This window comes from Mustela nivalis (genome assembly GCF_964662115.1).
Source record: "Mustela nivalis genome assembly, chromosome: 20".
In the NCBI taxonomy this organism is placed as follows: Eukaryota; Metazoa; Chordata; class Mammalia; order Carnivora; family Mustelidae; genus Mustela; species Mustela nivalis.
In genome coordinates, this window is record NC_139039.1 from 27,972,221 (window position 1) to 27,978,740 (window position 6,520).

The 6,520-nt window shown below is 47.3% G+C and overlaps 1 long non-coding RNA gene across 1 annotated transcript; it reads right to left on the reverse strand.

Moving 5' to 3' along the window:
- Nucleotides 1-327: 327 nt before the first annotated feature.
- On the reverse strand, nucleotides 328-6,160 carry LOC309855461. The gene is made up of 3 exons (XR_014306816.1): nucleotides 5,951-6,160; nucleotides 2,875-3,097; nucleotides 328-2,533 (listed from the first exon to the last, which is right to left on the reverse strand). It is a non-coding gene; the product is annotated as an uncharacterized lncRNA (long non-coding RNA).
- Nucleotides 6,161-6,520: the final 360 nt, after the last annotated feature.

Sequence of the window (6,520 nt, forward strand, 5' to 3'; positions counted from 1 at the left end):
TGCCTTTGAGATGCAAGTTCACAGCCTCGATGTGAAAGGTCAGAAGATACCTTCTCCGGCGGTGAAATGAGCCCACAGAGACATTCATGGCTGAGATGGAGGTCCTCCCATGGGCCCCGACGTTTGACAGACGAGGAAGTGAAATTCATAGTAGCACCAGGATCTGCCCAAGTCTGGGGGGCTCCTGTGATGTCCGTCCATTGAGGCTGGAGGGGGCCCAGCCCAGTGCTACAACGTCAAGGACCTGGCACAGATTCAACGATCTGCAAAATATTTGCCTATTTCAGGAACAAATGTTCAAAATTTGCATTTGAAATGACAGTAATCATGAACAAATAAGGTTTAGTTTTTTTTTTCTGGCTCTTTTAAGCTGTCACTTCACAAAAATTAGTTCTACGGGAGTAGATAGTACAGAAACACCATACGAGAGTCAAAATATATAAAAGAGTGTACGGTAAAAATAAATCTCCCACTCCCGACCTTCAGACTTCTGGTCCCCTTCCCTAGAGACAAGCAGTATGATAGTTTCTTGGGTAGGCTTTTAGACAAATGTGGCAATCTTTTCTAAGTATTAAAAAAAAAGTTTGTTTAAAAAAAATAATAAAATAAAATAAACTTTTACTACTTTTTCCTAGTGATCAGAATAACACGTAGTTGTTGCTGGGATGACGTCTTGAAGGCTACACACTGACAACCTAGAGGGTTTGAAACTCGTAGGTGGGGCTGTTGATTGTTGCCTGTTTACTGCATTCTCTCTGAATTTTGTCTCTAACATCTGTATTTTCCTCCTAGAGTTTCTGTATCCACAAACAAATGAACACACAAGACAAACAGCTCACAACAACGACCCACTGCCCAGATTTAGAACAACCAACAGAAAGCCAGTTATTATATCTGAGAGACGGAAGTTCACAATCCTGCCTTTTGGATTATTCAGTATCTTTCAAACTTATTTATTTATTTGACAGATAGAGATCACAAGTAGGCAGCGAGGCAAGCAGAGAGAGAGGAGGAAGCAGGCTCCCCACTGAGCAGAGAGCCCGATGCGGGGCTCAATCCCACAACCATGAGATCATGATCTGAGCTGAAGGCAGAGGTGTTAACCCACTGAGCCACCCAGGTGCCCCAAATTCAGTATCTTTCAGATAGTTAACTGTCTGTGATTTAAAATCAAGATCCACAAAAAAATAAAGTAAGGCAGCAGTCAAAGATGAACCCTATTGAGTCTGCGAATCCCGCCCCTATCCCGGACCCCACTGCTTCAGGCCAAGCCCTATTTTTTTGCTGGGACTATTACACTTGGCTCCCTCCTGCTCTCCCTGCATAATCCAGTCACTGGGGCTGAATCCCAGTGGGCGAGCCGGAGAGGGTCACAGGGGAAAATCAGAAGGAACAGGGCCCAGACGTCATCATGAGTTTAGATATCGTGGTGGTGACACTAACAAGATGCCAGATTTGAAGCCCCAGGTTTACACACACACGCATAACACATATGAAGTCATCCGGGCTGTCATGTGAAGAATGATGGCAGTTAGCAAGAGGCTTGCGGGAGCGGAGCGGAGCCATGATGGATGCTGGGGTGTGGCTGTAGTAGAGATGGAGAGACCTGGATGGATGCAGGGCATCTTGGAAGCAAAGGAGGGAGAACTTGCTGTTGGACTGAACGTAGGCAGAGTGGAGGAAAGAGAAATTAGAGATAAACCCTATGATACTTGGCCTCAGTGACCGGGTGGATGCAGTTCTGCCCTGAGCTGGGATAGAAGACGGAAGAACACAGAATTTGGGAAGGGGAGAGGGGTGGAGAAGCCAGAGCTGTGCTTGGGCCATCTTAAACCTTGGACACCTTCTAGGATGCGCTGATTTCCATCCCGCTCCCTGGCTTTGGTTCTTCCCTGTCCCTTCTCACTGGAGGGCTGCAAGCTCCATCTTTTTCTATCCAGGCTTACTCCCTTAGTGAATTCCTCCAGCGACCTATATGCTGAAAGCTCCCAAATTTTAATCTCCAGGCCAGAACCTGCCCCTGAAGTCCAGGCCCATTTATCCAGTTGCCTAGTCCACACCTCTGACAGCACAAAATTTCCTCCAATCCAGGGTTACCAGATAAAGTGAGAAGAACAGCAAGTAATTTTTTAGGGTAAGCATAAACAGTCTTGCATGGGATGTACTTCAACTAAAGAAGAATCTGTTGTTTAGCTGAAATCAAATTTAGCTAGACATCTTGCATTTTCATTTGTCAAATCTGGCAACTTTGTCTGAAAACGTGTTCAACCCACTGTCTTCTCCATCCTAATCGATAGCAACTTCATCCTTCCAACAGCTCAGGCCAAAGACACTGGCATCCTCCTTCGCTCTTCTCTTTCTCTCACATTCTGTATTCAGTCTGTCAGCACATCCTATCAGCTCTGCTTTCAAAATACACCCACCATCCGAAGCTTTTTACCACCTTCGCTGCTGCTGCTCGGGTGCAGGACGCCATTCACTACCAACAGAGCGAACATAGCCTTCCATTTCTTCTCCCTCACTCCCTTAGAGTCTGTTCTCAACAAATCAAACAAAAGGATCTTTTAAAGAGTTAACCAAATTATGTTAGTCTTCTGCCCAAAACTGCCACTAGATTTTCATTTTGGTCAGTATAACCCACACCCACCCCCAGGGTCCTTACTACAGCCAACCGAGCTCCATGGGATCTGTTCCGGCTCCATCCCCTCCATTTCTTCTCTGACCTTGTGTCCTACTGCCCTCCCCTCCTTCACTTTGCCTCAGCTGTACTAACCTCCTTGATGGTTCCAGAACTCCACAAAGTCCCACTCCTGCCCCAGCTGCTGACCCTTGCTGTACCCTCGGCCTCAAATGTTATTTTCCCCGGATACCCACATGGCTCACTCCTCCGCTCCTTCAAGTCTTTGCTCAGATGTTGCCTTCTCAGTAGGACGTCCCTAACCGTCCTCCTTACAACTGCAAAACACCAGCTCCTTCATCTTGACGCTCACGATCCCTCTCCTCTGCTTTGTTTTTTCTCCAAGGGCTTTCCAGCTTCTGAGGTACCACCAAATTCGTTTATGTGTGTTGTTAATTGTCTCTTCACCTAGAAGAGAAGCTGGCAGAGATGGATGATCAATACATCTTAGTAGCATCAATAAATCGATGAATCAGTGAGGCAGTGGGTTATACAAATCTGGAATTCCAGGCGTCGGGGCTGGAGATGAAGATTTGGGAGGCATCAACATGTAGAGATGCCAAATGCCATGGGATTGGAGGGGGTTGCCCGGAAGAGTATACAGAGCTAGGCACCAGAAGAGGGCCCAGGGCACTAGAGGACCAAATGAGGAAGGGAGAACAAACAGAAAGAATGAAAGGTAGCATCGCCGAAGGTAGAGGGAAAACCAGCCTCGAGTCAAGAACTGTGAGAGGAAATTGTTTCAAGACGGAGGGGGGTGGTGACCTGAACTGAACCCAGCTGGGAAATCAAATGGGAGCAATACAAAGATGCTACCAGTGAAGTCGGCAACCTGGAGGTGACCAGAAATGGTGGCAAAGGCAGTCCCTGTGGGGTCGGGAGGATGGAAGCTGGTCCAAAGTGAGATGAGGAAGCAGAGAGGAAGCGGAGGCTGCCACAGCACATGTCTTCCAAGGGCTGTGGCTGGAAGAAAGCAGCCCAGAAATGGGACAAGAGCTGGAGGGAGCCGAGAAGAGGGGGTCCCGTTACTTGTGAAAGGGTGTGCGCTTAGAGGAAAATGCTATGGCACAGATGGGGTGGTGAGCCAGGCATGAGAGAGGGGCACCTGAAGCCAGTCGTTAACCAGGCAAGAGATGGGACTGGCCACGAGAGGAGAGGTTGGCTTCTGACACACTCAAACAGCTGGACAGAGAGTGTGGCCGAAGGCATGGCCAGTTGGGTGGTCTGGGTGGTGAGCAGATGAGGGTGTACCTGACTCCTTCTCTACAGATGTCTGTGTGTCCCCTGCTGGGTGATAAGCTCTGAAAGGGCATTTTTCTCTGTGGCCCCTCTCTGCTCCCTCAGTACCCATATGAGGCAGTCACAGAAGACTCACAAGGCGAGAGTTTATTTAACTGAACAATGTACCCCTGAAGGGTGGCAAGTGACACCATCCCCAAATGTACCACCTTTACTACTCTTGGTCCAACGTGATATAAAAGCAAGGGGTTCCAACTACTTTTTTGGGTCTTCGTTTTCCTACAGGGGTTCCCACACCCACGTGAAATCCATAAGTTTTTCTCTCGTCGATCTGTCTTGCGTTGATTTAATTCTCAAGCCCAGCTAAAGACCCTAAGAGACGATACGTCAAGTCTGGTGCCCCCAGCACTACTTTCTTCTAGCAAATGTGCCACCCAGAAGAGCTCTATCCAGAAACACGTTCAGTTCACACACCGAAAAATCTGGGGGGAAAAAAAAAGAAAAGGATGGAGGGAGGAAACCACAAGCTGTCAACCTCACGCGCCTGGGGCTGCACTTCGAATGGCCAACCCATCTTTTTAACTGGAATTGGGCCGAGAGAGTGAAAACTAGCAGCCACAACCTGAGAAATGGGATGGAAGCAAAGCCAGGGGTCATGACTCTGTCCACGTGCTGAAGTCAGGTTGCTTTGCCTCATCTCTTTGCCACATCAATAGTCTAGTAATTTCCACCACAGGAAGCATTTTAGGAGGGCATCCTGTAAAAAGAACTAGGCTGTAGGCGGAACACAGTAGACTCATTAGCTCTGTCCCGTTACTGAGAACCTGCTTTCCCCAGTTATCTTCAGTCTCTAGGGGTTGAAAGCTATTTGCAACATATCCTAAGGAGGGAAACACAAATTACAAACCTTTTGCTCAGTTCTCCTTATCACCTTCCTCTTTTGAGGTGGGGTGTCACTGACACCAGAGCAGAAACTCATCTGCTACTGGGAGCGCCCCTCAACGCTGTTGCAGTTAGCTCCGCTGAGGAATAGGGCGGCCCTGTTCTCTAGTGGGGTACCAGCTCGGGTTCCTCATTAAACATGTTCCTTGACCACGGGCTTTTCCAGTCTCGTGCCATTGCAAAAGATTCTCGGTTTCTAGATAGGCTCCGGGTCAGCATCCGGGCACCCCATAGAGAATCACACTGATGAGCTGCCTGGACCCAGCCAACAAGGATGCTAGGTGTCCAAAACCAGAGGCCTTCCCCTAATTGGAAAGAGGAGGGCCTTGACCTGGCTGGTGGGGATCATCTGATACTCTCTATGGAATCACAATGTCATTATCACATCTAAGGAAATTAATGATAATTTCATTATGTCATCCTATATTCAATTAGGGTCAAATTTCCCCCATTTGTTTCCAAGATGTCTTTTATAGCTGTTTTTGTTCAAGCCAAGATCCATTCAAGGTTCACAGGTTACATCTGAGTACATGTCTTTTTTCTCCCAGAACTACTACCCCTGTGTGCTCAACTCCCTGCCCCGCCCCCTCCTTTCCCCCTAAAACTCTGGCTTTTTGGACTGTCTGTGCCAGTTATCTCACATTCTGGATTTTTCTGATTGCTTCCTTATGTTGTAATTTAACTTGTTCTATTCCCTCTAGATGTTAGCTCTGAAGACATTTGATTTGATTTAGATTTAACATTTTGACAAAAATATTTGTAGTTGATGTTGGGTATTTCAGACTACACCATACCACAAGGCATGGAACAGTGAACTGTCTCACTATTAGTAATGGGTTTGATTAAGGTGTTGACAGCCAGGGGCTCCTGGGTGGCTCAGTGGGTTAAGCCTCTGCCTTTGGCTCAGGTCATGATCCCAGGGTCCTGGGATCGAGCCCCACATTGGGCTCTCTGCTCAGCAGGGAGTCTGCTTCCCCCTCTCTCTCTGCCTGACTCTCTGCCTATTTGTGACCTCTGTCAGATAAATAAATAAATAAAATCTTTTATAAATAAATAAATAAAAGGTACTGATGGCCAGACCTTTCCACTGACCTGGTATGTTTTCCTCTGAAGGCAGTTAACAATGTGGGTGGTGATGCTTGGGCACCATGTAAATATCCTTTTCTTACGGTGATCCTCTTTCTCAGGTGGGGAAACATTCCAAACTCTTTCAAATTGACATATTCGATGACCCCTGGGCAGTGAGTCTTCCTGTCATTACTTCTGTGAAGACCACTTGTGGACCCCAAATTCCATCCTGAGAATTTTAAGTCCCTTGGGAATCGGAGAAACAGATCGGTCATCTGTTACTGGAAGGAAGAAACAAGTGGCTTCCTCCAAATTTAGGAAGAAAACTAGGGTAGGAGTGAGATGGGAAATTACAAGCTGAGGAACCTCCCACTAAGTGTGAACTCCCATCAAGTCAGCCCTTTACTTTGAGGGTCTTTGAGTGTGGGCTTGGCAAGTATCAACACCATTTTTGAGATAAAGGTGTTGGAGTCATCCTTTCTATTCCTGGGTGGGTGGTGGGTTGTTGTAAGTTAACTTACTATATCCACACCTGTGGCTTGCTATCGGCCTGGTTCTGGAAATTCCAGGCTCCGTGGACAGGCCCCTGGGAGT